General features: G+C 45.4%; 1 protein-coding gene across 1 annotated transcript in view; it reads right to left on the bottom strand.

Moving 5' to 3' along the window:
* Positions 1–17,102, bottom strand: part of PROM1 (prominin 1) — a 156,029-nt gene extending 138,927 nt beyond the window's left edge. The window contains exons 1-2 of the mRNA XM_050789895.1: positions 17,026–17,102; positions 13,573–13,655 (exon numbers count right to left, since the gene is read on the bottom strand). The gene's annotated coding sequence lies outside the window, so the exon portion shown is untranslated. The remainder of the gene's footprint in view (positions 1–13,572; positions 13,656–17,025) is intronic.
* Positions 17,103–17,311: the final 209 nt, after the last annotated feature.

Below are 17,311 nucleotides of genomic sequence, written 5' to 3'. Positions count from 1 at the left end.
CTATCTACCATTTCTCAGGAACGGAGTGAAGTAGTTTCCATACATTCTGTTATTTAATTAAACCCTCATAGGGGGCCATTTTTATCCCCATTTTCCAGAGAAGGAAATTGAAGTTTGCAGAGCCAGGCTCTACACTGTTATTTTCATAGTAAGAGGAGCAGTAGAGCAGTTACCATTTGTCGAGGAAACCATTACTCTAATCACCTTACACACATATTTCATTTAATGTTTAAGATAATCCTAGGAAGTAGGTATTATCCAGCAAGCTAAATAGAAGCACATTGAATAACTGTTATGCACCAGGATGGGGCTAGGGGGTGGGAATACACCAGGAAACAGTCCCTGCCCTCGCAGAACTCACAGTTTAGAAAGAAAAGCAGGCATTGACAAACACTTTCAGATGAGGTGAGTGGTACATAAGTGGGCATCTCCATAGATGTTATGAAAGTATATAAAATGATGTCTATATTCATTTTCTGGGGCTGCCTAACAAAGTAGCACAGACTGGGGGGATTTAAACAACAGAAATGTATCGTCTCACAGTCTGGAGGCCACAATCAAAGTATTAGCAGTGCTGGCTCCTCCTCAAAGTGGTGAGGGGGATCTGCTCCAGGATTCTCTCCTAGCTTTTCGTAGCCCCAGATGTTGCTTGGTTTTTAGATGGAATTCTCCCCATGTCTGGCCATCATCTTCCTTCTGTACATGTCTGTCTCTGTATCCATGTTTCCCTCTTTCAAAAAGGACACCAGTCAGAATAGGTTAGGGTCCACTCTCATGACCTCATCTTAACTTGATCATCTGCAATGACCCTATTTCCAAATAAAGTCACATTCACAGGTACTGGCAATAGGACTCTAATATCTTTTAGGGATACATAATTCAACCAGCAACAGTTTCATTATTATAGATGGAGTAACTGATGCTCAGAGAAATTGACCTGCCTAAGATCACCCAGCTGACACGTGGTAGAAGTGCAATTCTGTCTTGGGTCTGACCCGTCCTGGAGGCCAAACCTTTAACAACTATGCTAAACCAGCTATCAAGAAGACAAATCTTAAGAAAGTGCTTCAGAAATTTTTGCTCACTGATTATCTCTGCAAGATACAAAATCATTTATTCTTTTTTTTTTTTTTTTTTTTTTTGAGACGGAGTCTCACTCTGTCGCCCAGACTGGAGTGCAGTGGCCAGATCTCGGCTCACTGCAAGCTCCGCCTCCCAGGTTTGTGCCATTCTCCTGTCTCAGCCTCCCGAGTAGCTGGGACTACAGGTGCCCGCCACCTCACCCGGCTAGTTTTTTTGTATTTTTTAGTAGAGACGGGGTTTCACTGTGTTAGCCAGAATGGTCTCGATCTCCTGACCTCGTGATCCACCCGTCTCGGCCTCCCAAAGTGCTGGGATTACAGGCTTGTGCCACCGCGCCCGGCCATTTATTCTTTAATTCATCCAACAAACTGTTATTGAGCACCTACAGTGTGCCCATGCCAGGCTTGGTGCTAGCATTAGGGACCTATCCATGAATAAAAACAATAATCCCTGACCTCAACTTTTACACACAGTCATTAGAAGTTGATAAGTCTTCTAAAAATAGAGAAGAAACGAATGAAGGAGAGAGCCTTGGAAGCAGCAATTACAGCAGGACTCACTGAGATAGGGTTTGGGGTTGAGGAGTGAGCCAGGTGGTGAGGACAGAGGACAATCAAAGCCAGGTCCTGGGGCAGGAGCAGGCCTGGCCTATTCAAAGAGCTCCCAAGAGGCCAGATGAAGTAACTGAATGTGGGTGACTGTCAGAAAAGACCTGCTTGCTCAAAGTCAAAGCGAATCAACGGCTAATGTGTTTTCAAATCCCACCTCCTACTTCCAAGATGGAAGGCCTTACCATGAAAATACAGATAGCGATGTTCAGACCTAGGGCTGGAAGTAAAGACATTTTCTTGATGAGCTTTCAGTGAGCATTTAGTCTGTGCCAGTCAGGCTCCCTCCTTGACACTTATGGACATATAGGTGACTTCAATCCCAGCCCCACAAACTTTTTGTTAGGACTTGGCTGCTTACACACTGTAGTTACTCAATTAAACTCTATTAAATGGCAAATAATGATAGTGGTTAGCAAAATAATAATGTAAAAAAAAAAAAAGGCAATAGGAACAACAACAAAAAAACCTGGATCTATCTGAATGTGACAAAGCAATGATCATAAGCCTAAGGAAACAAGGCCTTGGAAAACTGAGCTGAGGTTAGAGGATTTTAGAGATTCACTGAGTTACAAATTTGCAGAAGGTAACATTTATATGCATGTCATTCTGCACAATGTTTCAGGAGCCATTTAATACTGTCGAGAAGTACTAAAATGCATAGACCTAAAAAGAGGATTTGTTGCTTTCAGAGATACCAAATTTGAAGACGGGTTTAAAAAAAGAAAACAAAGTAAGTAAAATTAACATTGAATTCTAAGGAAAAATTCCCTGGTAAGGAGACCTAGAGATGCAAGGAATGCTAATGAACATTGTAAGGGTACACTGAAGTCAAATTTAAGTCAGTAAAATTATTAAAGCTGGGTAATAGGTATCAGGGGTCTGTTTGGTACAGGTTTGAAATTTCTCATCATAAAAAGGTAAAAAGAAAAAGGAAGAAAAAATGTTAATGGCTGGAATGCTGGAAAATGGAGGTGGCACCAGAGCCCCTTGTATTAGTCCATTTTCATACTGCCATGAAGAAATACCCAAAACTGCACGACTTATAAAGAAAAAGAGGTTTAGTGGATGCACAGTTCCACATGGCTAGGGAGGCTTCACAATCATGGTGGAAGGTGAAGGAAGAACAAAGTTATGTCTTACACGGCGGCAGGCAAGACAGCATGTTCAGAACTGGCCTTTATAAAACCATCAGATCTCATGAGACTCATTCACTATCACGAGAACAGCACAGGAAAAACCCACCCCAATGATTCAATTATCTCCCATTGGATCCCTCTTATGACAAGAGGGATTTATGGGATCTACAATTCAAGATGAGATTTGGGTGGGGACACAGCCAACCCATATCACCCCTCAACAGGCTGCAGGGAAGGTGTGCTGGAAGCAGGGTGCAAACCCAAGGGCTGGGTGAATCCATAGTAAAGACCAGAGTCAGCATGCAAGCAGAGTACTGTCATTCATATGCTCAGCCATTTTCATCATATTAAGTGTTATGGAAGGAAAATGTCAAATGCTCAAAGGCTTAACAAATAAGGGACCACTTTTATTGGCCAGGCAGCAACATGATCTCTGGGGTAGACCAACTTGGGTTCAAATCTGACTCTGACACACCTAACTCTACATGTCATCTTGAGCTTCTTATACTTAACCTTCTATGAGCCCTTATTTCCTCGCCTGTAAAGTAGAATTAACAACAGTAGCACTGCTGGGTGTCATGAGTCTCACATGAGACAAGGCATGCATGGCACCTGCACAGCAGAGGGTTCCAGTAAGAGCTGGTGCTCTCCTCCTGACCATGCAACCTCTGATTGTATTTAGGGCGGCACAAGGATCCTTCCTTAGAAGGACCCCAATCCCACCCCTGAGAGAGGCAGGTAAAATTGTGCAGGGAAGTACAAAAGGGCCTGAATCTCCCCCTAGCTCGTCCTCATGATAAAACACAGTCCAAATGCATCCTAGATGGGGCCAATCACATTGCTAAAAGTGAAACCAACTTAGTATTTTCCTTCTGCCATTTAAAAAAAATACAAGCTTGTTCCTTCTCCAGAGTTCTCTATTTTAATAACATCAGTCTCCCAAGATGAAAATTCAAACTTACCTATGTTATTGGTCATGTGGATCGAACAATGCAACCCCTTTTCTTGCTGGGGACCTCCTCCCCATTTGTGGAGAGTAGCAGTGGGACACAGCCCAGCACTTTTCACCACAAAAACCTAACAATCGTCCTCCCATGCACCTGTCACACACCCAAGCATGACCCTTCCAAGGCCTGGCTGGTTGGCCACTCCAGCCTGGGACTTTCACTCTGGAGTGTGTGATGCAGGACAGGAGGCCAATCAGACATCAGAGTAGCAGCAGGGGTGGTGGTATGGGTGGTGCCACATGCCAGCTGTAGTGTCCTAATCAGGCTGTACCTGACCTGGAGTGCTGATTCCAAACTCCAGCCTCCTGACAGGGCCAGGAGCCATCCAATATCCTTTGGATATATTCCTCTTCTGGGGAGAATGATTAGTCAGAGTTGGCTTCTGGTGATCCCTGATTGATTAACACACCACCTTCAACATTGCCCTCATCTTCCTTTTGTAATCCATCCCCTCCTCTACAGTCTCATGGTGGCAGTGCTAACTCAGCCACTCATGTACTGTGTGGACTCGTCATACTCCATGTACTGTGTAAAGTCCCCCAAAGTCCCAGCTCATTGCTCACTCATTGGGATTAAGGGGAGGCAAGTGATTTGTCATGCAAGTACAGGTTCAGATCCTGTCTGTATGTTACATTCTGAGGCGTGTGTATCATGGAATTTGGGGCATAAATATGGATTTTTAAAATATTGCATTAAGTATTATTTACTATAATTAATGAGCTGTTTGGGAATGCCCTTAAATTTTGTGCTGGCCCCTTGAGTGACTCTGCAATACTGACCAAGACCATAGCTCATCCACACACTTCCCTTCCTTCACTAAACAAACTCTTCAGAGCATCGCTCTGCATCCAACTGCACTAGGCTCTAAGGATGCAGAGGTAATTAACACCAAGTCAGGCCTTCAAGAATGTTATTTGTCTAGTGGGGGGAACAAATCAATGCCACTTGGAATTCTACATGCACCAATAAAGGGAGAGTACAAGATAAGCATGCCCATAAGGCAGGAAGTCTCAGTTCAACCCCACATGAAACCTTCCAGAAAAGGTTTCCCAGGGCTATGATGCTCCAGCTAACTCATTAGAATGAAAAGTTTGTCAGATGAAGAACAAGACTAAGAGGAGAGGAGCCCTGGGCAGAGAGGTCAGCACACACAGGCATGTTCAGATTCAGTCAGTGGTTTGGTGGGGCTGGATCGTGTGGGCTGGGACATAATATTGGTAAAAATGAATAACGATAGATGAATCTAGAACAGCAAGTTGGAGGGGCTTGGGATGTGGAGGTGCTCACACCCCATGCTGAGGAATTGGGACCATCTGAAGGCAATGGGGAGACATTGAGGATTGTAGAGGAAGAACTGCTTGACATTAGCTATAGGAAGATTACCCCAGAAGGAGGACCGGGGAGGAGAAAGATGTGGGAAGAGAGGAGCCTGACAGGAGTCACCCAGGTGGGTACTCAGGGCTGGTTCATGGGCTTGGCATTTTGGAATAATCCATTAGGTTTAACCTCTCCTTGTGCTGCTTCTTTCCCCCTAGTTGCTGGCAAGCAAAGTGCAACTATTAGATGTAGCAACTGTCCACCGGCCTCAACACCCTGGGTCTACAGAATAAGGTCTCCTTTACACTTACATCCCAGCTAGAAAGACTCCATGCCCTGCCCCACCTCCACCCGCCTCAGCAGGAAACCAAGTGCCTCTTACAGCACCTATGCGGCATTTCTGGGGGTCCCCCACCACTCAGGGCCTGACACCTTCTTAAGTTCTAGCTCTGATGGTCGTGACCCACAAAGCCTCCTGATGAGGCCCTTCCACTGCCCCTGCTGACCGAGTGGTGGCCCAAAAGGTCCATCTCCTGGGTGTTTCATTTCGGGACCGTTGCCCTTTCCTCTGATCCACATGACTGAAATTTTAGATTCCCATGAAATGTACGTTCTGCAAGGGCAGGGGTCTTGATCTGTTTTGTTCACTAAAATATCCCAGGAGCCTAGAACTGTGCCTGGCATAGAGTTGGAGCACAGTAAATACGTGCTGAATGAGTGAGTGCTTATTCTCAGCAAGCAGGTTGTGTAGTGAAAAGAATATGGGATAAGCATCTAAACCTGGATTCAAATCCAGCTCTGCTACATGTTAGTTGAGTAGTCAGTTTAAACCCATCACTTTACCTCTCTGCACCTAAGTTTCCTCATCGGAAATGGGGACTATAGCTGTATCTTAGAAAGAAGTGAGGTATAGGCTGGGCTTGATGGCTCACACCTGTAATCCTAGCACTTTGGGAGGCCAAAGAAGGCAGATTGCTTGAGTTCAGGAGTTCAAGACCAGCCTGGGCAACATGCCAAAACCCTGACTCTACCAAAAATACAAAAATTAGCTGGACACAGTGATGCACTCCTGAAGTCCCAGTCACTTGAAAGCCTGAAGTGAGAGGATCACATGAGCCTGGGAGGTCAAGGCTGCAGTGAGCCATGATTGCACCACTGGACTCCAGTCTGGGTGACAGAGCCAGACCCTGTGAAGGAAGGAAGGAAGGAAGGAAGGAAGGAAGGAAGGAAGGAAGGAAGGAAGGAAGGAAGGAAGGAAGGAAGGAAGGAAGGAAGGAAGGAAGGAAGGAGGGAGGGAGGGAGGGAGGGAGGGAGGGAGGGAGGGAGGGAGGGAGGGAGGGAGGGAGGGAGGGAAAAGACAGATATTAACATACAAAGAAAATGAAATGTGACTGTAGTGTGTGGTATATTGTAGGTACTAACAGATATTTCTGTCCCTCTTTCCTCCTTCCCTTTCTTCTACAAATATTACTGAACACCTTCTATGTGTGTAGGCATCATGCCAAGTGTTCAGGACACAGCAAGAGCAAGACAGTGGAGGGAAAAGTTTACTGTCTAGTTTGGGAGATGGATAAAAAAATCTGGAAACAAATAAACCAAACAAATCATTTCAAAAGGTGCTCAGAACTATCTGGCCACGTCCAGATTTTAATCTCAGTGGAAATCTCTTTTGTTCCTGACCCATGGGCCAAGGCTGGGTGCTGACTGGGGTCAGGGGCTGGAGGTTCTAGGCCTGACTTGGCCCTTGACCAGATACGTAGACTTGGGGAACTACCTAATACTTCCTGACCTCAGCTTCCTCATCCAAGAGCAGAATCTCTGAGCTTCTTCTCATGGTCCAGCGGTCTGTGATTCATTTTTTTCGCCCAAGGTCTGCACTATATTGGAGCAAGTTTGTAATTCATAGCGAGCTTAATATTTTAATTTAGGAAAGGACCATTAAATTCCTTGCTAATAGACACTGTCATGCTGCTCAGCATCTTCGTTAGCCAATCTATCCTGAGTCTTAAATTAAAGCCAGGAAACCCCAGGGTGTCACTCAGTGTTAATGTCTGGATAGCATTAAGAGGCTTATAGGAGCTTATATTAAGCCTCCCAGCCACCTTCCTTCTTGAGTCAGCTTCCATCCTGCTCCAGCTTTCCAGATGCCACTCAGAGCAGCCCACGTTGGCAATGACTTTGATGGTGGAATTTCGAAGACATTTTAAGTACAGTCATGTGCTGTTAAATGATGGGGATATGTTCTGAGGAAATACATCGAAGGCTATTTTGCTATGCACACATCACAGAGTGCACTTACACAAATGTAGATGGTCTAGCTTACTACACACCTATGCATATGGTATAGGCTATTGCTCCTAGACCACAAACTTGGACCGCATGTCACTGTACTGAATACTGTAGGCCACTGTAACACATGGGTAGTAGTTGTATATCTAAACATAGAAAAGGTACGGTAAAAATATGGTACTACAATCTTATGGGATGACCAAGGTGTGTATATGTGGCCTGTTGTTGATTAAACATTGTTGTGTGGCACATGACTGTAACTGTGCACTGTAGAAGGCATTGCTCTGCAACAGCATGTCCCAGACGTTTGCGTGACATGACAAGTATGTTATCTGCAGGGTCAGCTCTAGGCAAAAATGTGGAGTATGCATAGGAGGAAGAACATGGACTTTGGAGCCAAACAGACATAAGTAGAAGGCTATGTCCGCAATATCTTGTGTGATCTTGGACATATTTTCTCATCACTCAGAATTCCAATTTCGTCATTGACAAAGTGGGAATAACAGTACCTATTTTACACTGTCATTGTAAGGATTTTATGGAAAGGATACAGTTGGTCCTCAGTAGATCGGGGGCCTCTTAGAAGCTGCACCTCCATGTCACTCTCTGGAGTCTCTCCTCCCATCTGCTTTCCCCGTTGTCCACCCTGGGTAAGCAATCTCCGCTTCTTCCTCATTTTCCTATGTTAGACCTGAGCCTTGGAGGTATTCAGAGATTTGGGGGAACATTTCTCTCTCCTTAGTCCCAGTCCTAGCACTGGAAATGACTTAGGCTCAAGCATCGCCCCATCCCACCAGCCACCTGCACATGAGAAAAAGGAGACCCCAGGAAGTTGTGTGTATTGAGTGTTTTATATCAGAGGAGTTAAAAGTGTGTGTTCTGGAGGTAGATTGGCTGTGATTTACGGTCTATGTCCCCTTGGTGAGTTACCTGACCTCTTTGTATTTCCGTTCCCTCGTCTGTATATTGTGGCTAGCACCTAATATGGCATAACATTGTGAGGATCAAATGAGTTAATACACACAGAGCTTTGCCCAGCAACTAACATGTATTATTTCCAACAAGTATTTATTGAGTATCTGCCCCATGATGGCAGGTGTCTTTTCTAATGTCACCATGTCAGTCAGTGGGGAACAAGTGATTAAATCCCAGGTCTCTGACTCAAAAGTGCCAACTCCTCCCAGAATTTGCACTTTTCCTTTTTCTTCCCTCCCCATCTTTCAAGCAGGAAAATGGGAGGAAGGAAGGAAGGAAGGAAGGAAGGAAGGAAGGAAGGAAGGAAGGAAGGAAGGAAGGAAGGAAGAGAGGATGTATGGAAGGAAGGAAGGAAGGAAGGAAGGAGGGAGGGAGGGAGGGAGGGAGGGAGGGAGGGAGGGAAGGCAGGAAGGAAGGAAGGAAGGAAGGAAGGAAGGAAGGAAGGAAGGAAGGAAAGGAGGAAGGGAGCAAGGAAGGAAGGAAGAAAGGGAGGAAGGGAGGAAGGCAAGAAGGGAGGGAGGGAAGAAGGGAGGGTGGAAAGGAAGAGGGGTAGGATTTAAACCTGCCAAGCATGCTCTCCCTCCTCCTCTGGGGTCAACTGAGCCAGAGCTCACTTCCGTTGAGTAGAAGACGATGGATTCTATGGGGGTTTCTATATTTGATGCTCATGTCTACCTTTATCACATAGTGTGTGTAGACTCACACTCTCCCCTCAACCACAGATTCTTCATTCAGAAGGGTCCAGTTCCAGTTACTGCACAGCTGATAGAGACATTGAGAGGCAGGGAGGAAAGAGGACAGATTTCACATCCAGGACAGAGCAAATTATTTCCTCCCTCTCATTCATTTGTCCGTTCTTTTGTTTAACAAATACTGACTGACTCTGTGTCAGATACTGTGTAGTATCTCATCTAACCCTCATGAACCACACAATGATGGAGGCATCGTCCCATTTTCCAGATGAGAAAGCTGAGGTTCTAGAGGTAAAGAAATGGCAGAATGAGAATAAGTCTGTCTCCCTTGGTCTAGCACTGGGTCATTATTGATCAAGCACTGATTATTATTATTGTTATTATTTTAAGAAACAGGGGCCTACACTGTCACCTAGGCCAGAGTGCAGTGGTATAATCACAGCTCACTGCAGCCTCAAACCCTTGGGCTCAAGTGGTCTTCCCTCCTCAGTCTCTCAAGTAACTGGGACTACAGGAATGCACCACCACATCCAGCAAATTTTTAAACATTTTGTAAAGATGGGGGGCTTATTATGTGGCCCAAGCTGGTCTTGAACTCCTGGCCTCAAGTGATCTTCCCAGCTTAGCCTGCCAAAGTGCTGGGATTACAGGCATGATCACTACACCCAGCCCACTGATTATTTTTTAAGTCATCAAACATATTTTCATTTGACTGGTGGAAAATTGTCTAATGTATTCCAAAAATTTACCCCAATAAGGCAGAGAATGAAAAAGCCTGAAAAGTGCCCTATTCCTAGATCACAGTGACAAGAAGGTGGGGTTAGTCGATCAGTTACCCCTATCTGAGGGTGCCAACTCCCTGCCACGCACTATCCTTGGGGCGGGTCATCACTCATGTGGTGTTCTCGGAACACCTTTTGCTCCAAAGTGTGGGCACCACAGTTTTCTGTGCAGAAGCAACATTGCCCTGATGCACTCTTATGTTTCAGAAGGGAAAATACCAGCCAGGGATGCAGAAAGCTGGGTCTGGTTCCACCTCTACCACCTACCAGATGTGTGACTTCAGATAAGCTGATTAACCTCTCTGAGCTTCTACCTCTCCTTCCAGGAGCTCTGAGAGTGTCCTCGTCTCTGCTTGTGCTCCTTTCGAGTGTTCTTTAATTAGCATTTGCACAAAGTTTGTCAGGGCAGAGCTATGTACAGTTGTCCAGGAAGCTGAACTTTCAGTGAAAGTTCTGGAGACTTCCATTCGCCCCTCAAAATAATTCACATAAATAAATATCAGGCTCAGATGCAAAGTTTCTTTTTATAATAGAGAGGAGACATTTGAGAAGGAGCTGTTGCTGTGTTGGAATAGCCACTACAATCATGTTTTTGCCTCCTCTTTGACCTTTCTCTTCTGGGAACCTCCTTTGAGAAGGAGTCCCTTAGAAATGTATTTCCAAAACTTATTTGGTGATAAGATTCACCTGGGGCACTTGAATAAACAAACACACAGAACCAGAATCCCAAGTCCATCGTCTGGAGTTGTGATTCTGCAGGTTCAGGTGAGTATTCTTACAAGTATACCCGGGCCTGGGTAATTCTTGTGGTCAGATGGACTGGGGGAGCACTTGTAGATCCTGGAGCCCTGGAAATAAACTCGGCGTCCAACCCTGTCATTTTATAGTTGGGGAAACAGAGACCCAGAAAAACTGAATGTCTTACTCACCAGCTGTCACCAACTGAGGCTAAACTGAGACTTGTGTGAAGGTCCTGGGGCTGGGAAGAAGTTGGAATCAGGAGTTTGATTCTTGATCTGTCCACTTAGTAGCTGTGTGATGTTGGCAAGTATTCTGTTCACCTCACAAAGTATTCCTTGTCAAGGGTCCAAACATTCAGGATGGTCGTGGTGCCATCAGGTTTTTGAGATTGTGCACTTGGCTTAAGTGCTGACAGGTGAGCAAGAGAGAAGTTGACCTGGCCTTGGTGACTGGAGCCCAAAGAAGGAGGCCAAAAAGAGTAGGTACTCCCAAAAGTGAGCAGTGTGGCCAAAGTAGAGGGGGGAACCCTAGGCTGTATAGAGCCCTACCCAGCCTGGTCTGCGAGAGGCAGGAGCGGCTTCCCTGAGAAAAAGAAGGTTGAAGATGGTTAAAGTGACCAGGTCTTAGGCAGATAAAGAGGTGGAGGAGAACACCGCAGGCATCAGGGAAATGTACACAGGCCAGGTAAGTACCAGAAACACGGTCTCGGGTGGAATCACCAAGTAAAAGAGAGAGAGAGAACAGAAGGCAACTCCATGGTAGCAAGGCAATGCAGAGGGAGGCTCGTGCAGATCAGGCGGGATCTCGTGGGTGCCCGTGTATATGTTCCATTTTAAAGGCAGAGGGAAGTCACCTGAGGATCCAGGTGATCCAGGACAGAGAGGGTCATGGTGCCATCAGATTTTGGAGGCACATTTGTGAGCTGAGAATCATCATCTGAATATGGCAGGGGGTGGGGAGTTCCTGATTTGCCTCCTGCTTTCTCTCTGACCCCTCTGTGGTCTAATTCTCCACCCAGTGGCCCTAGCAATGCTTTCATAATGGAAGCCAAATCCTGTCACGTCTTTGCTCAACTGCCCTGACGGTTCCCATCTGCTATAGTTTGGATGTTTGACCCCTCCAAATCTCATGTTGAAATGTGATTCCCAGTGTTGAAGGTGGGGCCTACAGGGAGGTGTCTGGGTCATGGGGTGGATCATTCATGCATAGTTTGCTGCCCTCCCAGCAGTGAGGAATTCATGGAGGTCTGGTTGTTATAGTCTGGGACCTCTCCACTTCTCTCTTGCTTCCTCTCTCACCTTGTGACATGCTTGCTCTCCCTTCTTCCCCCATGATTTTAAGCTCCTGAGGCCTCACCAGAAGCAGATACTGGTGGCATGCTTCCTGCACAGCCTGCAGAACTATGAACCAAATAAACCTCTTTTCTTTATAAATTACCCAGTCTCAGGTATTTCTTTAGAGCAACGCAATACAGATCAACACACTATCTCATTCCTCACTCAGCACAATGTGCAAAGTGCCCAGTGTGGCCTGTAACTATCTGTCCTAAGCCCCAACACCCACACCTTCCTCTTTCTAACTGGACACCAGTCCTGCTGGCCTCCCTTAACATCGAACAGCCTGTCTCTCGAGATGTTTGCACTGACTGCTCCCATGCCTGGGGGCAGAAGGGTCAGCCCCAGACACCCCCACAGCTCCCTCACTCCCCAGGCCTTTCTTGACTGCCTGCCACTCGCTGACCCGGCAGCTCAGCTTTCCTTTGGTGCACTCACACCTGTCATCACTTATATGCATTTGCCCAATTCTTTCCTGAATGCTAACCCATTAGAAGGTAAGCTCCATGGCAGCGGGAACTTGGGTCAGTTTGCTTCTGCTCTCCCCATGGTCTGGCACAGAGCCACCAGCCAATAATATTGTTGGGTCAATGGCTGAACAATACCTATCTTGAATGTTTATTGAAAAGCTTGAAGAATAGAATTTCTATACACACAGTACTAGTTGCAGTATGTGGTCAGTGAGTAGAAGCCTCCTCATTTCTTTCTATTGCATCCTCCCTTCCAGACTTACAATTAGAAGTTATTTCCAGGACATCAGTCATCCCTGGGCACCCAACTGACCACACTAAACCCTCTGCCCTTCCTGCCAGCACCTGGCTCTGTCCTTGACAGAGCTTGTTGTTTGCATTTCTCTGGTGTCAGCTTAGCTGTGTCCCTAGGGAAGGAGATGGTGGTGGTGGTGGTGGGCGGGGGCGGTGTGTGTGCAGTTACCATACAGTACATTGGGATGGTTGGGAAGCTGGTGCCTCTTAGATCGAGTCATTTCTCTGGTTCCTTTGGACCCTATGTGATCAGAACCCAGAGGTGGTCATCACACCCATGTGACACCAACTGCATGCCTGGGCATGTAATGATTCAGGACCATTGTGCAGGGACAGAAAAAACAAAGCCTTCCTTGCACCTTGACTAATAGGTTCTTCTCCACTGACCCCAGCACAAACAGACTGTGCTAGTCTGGATGTTGCTGGCAGTGTGAACTTGGGATCATGCGCAGAAGCGTACTTTCCTCCCCGAAAGCATGGCTTGAGATTCCTGGAGATAGCAAGGCTGTTTGTAGTAGAGAGTCCCAGATGACCATCTGAGAGGGGTTTCTCCTCCTTCTTTCTTTACTTACAACTCACATTGACTCAAATAATATATGGAGACATTTGCAAGCTTCTTTGGGAAGGCAGCATTGCAAACTGTCAAGAAGTCTGATACCTAGTTCAGGATGTTTAACCTGAGAGGCTCCTGGATCGCTAAAGGATTTGGATGTGGGCCCTGAACTTGTATGCAAAGCGTGGGTCTATCATGAATATTTGCAGAAAGAGGGTCCGCTGCTTTTCTCAGATTCTGAGAACCAACCTGTGAAAACGTCCAGTCTAGACAGGAGAAGTGACTTACCTGACTCACAGCGTCACTGGCCACCCAGCCTCCACCTCCACATCTGCTGCTATCCACAACCTGCATCTGCGAGGTCATTGGCACTGTTTAGAACAAATGATGAACAAATCAATAACAGCAAAGCCAAGGACTATGAAAACCAAAAGCTCAGGGAAAAGAAAATACATCAACACATTAACCATGATTGCCTCTATGAGCGGTTGGGCAAAAATCTTTTTCTTTTTTCTCTTTTTAATTTTTGTGTATTTTCAAGATTTTCTATGAAAAAGCATTTAAATTTAATTATTATCAAGAGGAAAACTTTAAGAAAAACAAATAACTGTAAATATATAAATGTAGCCCTTCTTTATACAGTTTTTTTGGTTTTTTAAAAGCGTTGCTGTTATTCAAAGTTTACAGTTTAGATATTTTGGGAACCTGCTTTTCTGGGGAAAAAAAGCATGAAAGTTTTAGAATGCATTCATTTTCACTCCTTTAGCATTTAGTTGAAGAAGGAGTTAGTGGACATGCTTTAAAGGATAATTTTCATGCTCTGATATGTTCTATTAAAGGGCAAGCTGCATTCATTGGAAAGATGTGTTTTTATGGTTAGTTTTGATATGGCAAAGATTTTGGTTCACTTAACTATTGTAAAGTTTTACTTCTTTAGGGACCAAGCTAAATTCAGGGAGCTACATTTGCCCTAAGATACCACTCCAGGGTAGCCCTCTATTTTTCTACACTTTAGCTTTAATGGAGTTTTTCAAATATGAATTCTAAACTGTTACTTCAGCTGATGAACTCAAAGTGACAGCTATTAAACTCAATATTTATAAGATTTCCTAGAATAAATTTAATCGTCATATGAATACTTGCAGTCAGCTGTCACTGTTGCTATAAATACCTCTCTTGCCTTCTCGAGTCCCAAGTGTGCCAACACTAGCTCTGGCCTCAAGAGAAGAAGTTAACTAGGTATCACCAGTTTATGTGACCTCACCGTGGTCAATTGTTTTGATTCATCTGGGGCAGGTCTTTGTGTAGTTTAGGCTCTTTCCACACGACAAGACTATATAAAAGTATTCTCATCCTCATGGAGAAAGGACACATGGCTTTTACCTTTAGGCATGTAGAAATATGCTTCCAAATCTATGCCTGATGTGTAGCTACGCTGTCTACTGGAATCCCATCCTGAATTTATAGTGATAAAAATAATTTAAATGAGTATAAGTCATCTTGTCTTTAAATATATAAATCTGACTTCAAACCCTGGTTCTGTCTCTCAGTAGCCGTGTAACCCTGGGCAGCTCACATAACTTCTCTGACCATCCTCTACAAAACAGGGATAGTAATACACTTCAGTAAGATTGCCAGGAGGGTTTTTGGAAATAAAGTATGTTATGGCATTATTACCCCAGTGTGTAGCATGCAGCCCACATTCAAATTCACTTCATTTTCCCCACCTAATTCTCAGAGAATAATGTCAATTTTATTCAGTTAAGCAAACATTAATTGGGCATTTGTTATGTGCAAATCACTAGAGATACCGGCACTTCATTCATGTCTTTAAGAATCCCAGCCGGGTGCTGTGGCTTGCACCTGTAATCCCAGGGAGGCTGAGGTGGGAGACTCATTTGAGGCCAGGAGTTCAAGACAAGCCTGAGCAACATATGGAGACCTTGACTCTATTAAAAATTAAGAAAAAACTTAGACAGGCTTGTGCCTGTAGTCCCAGCTACTCAGGAGGCTGAGTAGGGATGATGCTGGAGCTCATAATTTGACTGCAGTGAGCTATGATCATGCCACTGTAATCCAGCCTGGCTGACAGAGTGACAGAGTCAGACCCTGTCTCAAAAAAAGAAAACAAAAACAGAAACAAACAAACAAACAAACCAAAAAAACCTTCCTATCTTCCAGGGAGGATAGAGCCTTTGTCCTTTCATAGGTCTTAATTATGTCAGATTGTAAAAATGCCTTAATCAAAGTATCAGGAAAAGGTTCTGGGATCCAAGGAAAAGGAATATTAGTTTCACCTGGTATGACTTTACCAAAAAGGTTACAGAGCCTCCAGTGAGCCCTTGAAGGATGAGTAAGTTCTGGCCTTAGAGAGGAGCAAGATTTTGGAAAGCTGAGAATGAAGAGGGAACAGTAAGAGGGAACAGTAAGAGGCAACAGCAAGAGCACAGGCAAGGAAGAATAAATGTATGGGTGGAGTCAAAGAACCCTTTGAAGGGACAGATCTTGGGAGAAATGACCAAGTAACAGAAAGATAGGGGGACAGATAGGAGAAAGGGCCAGGTGGAAAGAGCCATGGCTCCTCACCATTGCCTCTGGCATCTTCCCACCTCTTGAAGCAAAAGTCTTAGAACTGTAGTAGAAGCTAAGGTGACACCTGTTGTCTTCATTCACTCAACAAATATGGATTGAAACTTCTATGTGATAGGTCCTATTTGAGGTGCTTGGAAGTCAACAGTGGTCAAGACACAGTTCCTGTCTTCATGGTGCTTACACTCTACTGTGGCAAACAGACAATAATGAGAGAAAAAACAAATAAACATACTGCAGAATATAATTGTAGGAAATTAGTGTTGCGTAGTAAGAGAATGTGTAAGGGATAGATAAGAGTTGTTCTTTTCCATGGGGTGGTCAGAGACCTCTCTGTCAGATATTTGAGAGGACTTGAGTAAAGTGGATAACCGAGGGAAGCAAGTTCCAGGCAAAGTACAGTGCAAAGTCTGGGGAAAAGGGGCCAGCTTCGTGTGTTCAGGGAACAGCAAAGAAGCCTGGATGGGTCCAGTGCAGGGCTAGGAAATGAGATCAAAAGAGATATGGAAGAGCACCAATAAGGTTTCCCAACCCCAAGTTCTGTAACCCACTCTCTGCTCCTGCTCTGATCCTTGGAGTCTGGAGTTTAAACCTAGGCTTTCTGGGACAGATTCTCTTGGCTCCCTGCTGGCTCCCTCTGTCCTTACAAACACGCCTGACCCTTGGCACACAATCCTTGACACGAGTCTTTGGGCAGAAAACCCACTGAGAAGGGCTTCAGTCACTGGGGTGGCTCTGCCTCCCTCAATGGCATCCTGATCAAATGCTCCCCTTGATTCTCCAAGGTTGGCAGCAGCCAGGGAGATTCTCCAACATGGGAGGGCCATGGAAGTCTTGCCACTGAGGCCCCCCTTTCCCTTGGGACCTCACTAGTGTCATCGTATCCCTGGCATGGCGAGGCTTGCCTGTTCTTTAAACTCTGATCTATGCCTGAACACCTGATCTATTTCCTCAATTTGCCCTAACCCAAATGAGATCAAACCTGATTGTTTAGCAAGATTTTAGAGAAGACCTAAACATAAACAGAGTAACTGACAACTGCCCACTGCTGTGCATGGCTGCTCTCAGAACCCTCAAGGCTGCCCACAGCCGTCCCTTGACTGGCTCAGCCTCCTCCAGGGCAGTGGCCACCACCTCCATCATCCCCATCACCTGGCACCCCTCCTCCCTATGTCTGGGAACTTCTGGGGTCCAGATCCAGGAGAAAGGAACTCACAGAGAAGAAAGCAGCAACTTCTGCCAGCCTAAGGCCCACCTCCAAGCTACTTCCTGTCCCAGCATCCTCCCCTTCCTGCCTGATTGACATTGGGAACAGCCACTCTCTGGGCAGACACTGCCCAGCACCCTGGAAGCTTGGAACTCCCCTCAGTCCCATCAGAGCATCAGAGCAGTGTCCTCTCAGGGTCATTCCTGAGATCACAGATATTCCCGCAGAAGG

The sequence above is a fragment of the Macaca thibetana genome, chromosome 5, assembly GCF_024542745.1.
Source record: "Macaca thibetana thibetana isolate TM-01 chromosome 5, ASM2454274v1, whole genome shotgun sequence".
Lineage (NCBI taxonomy): Eukaryota > Metazoa > Chordata > Mammalia > Primates > Cercopithecidae > Macaca > Macaca thibetana.
This window is presented reverse-complemented; position numbering and strand designations above follow the sequence as displayed.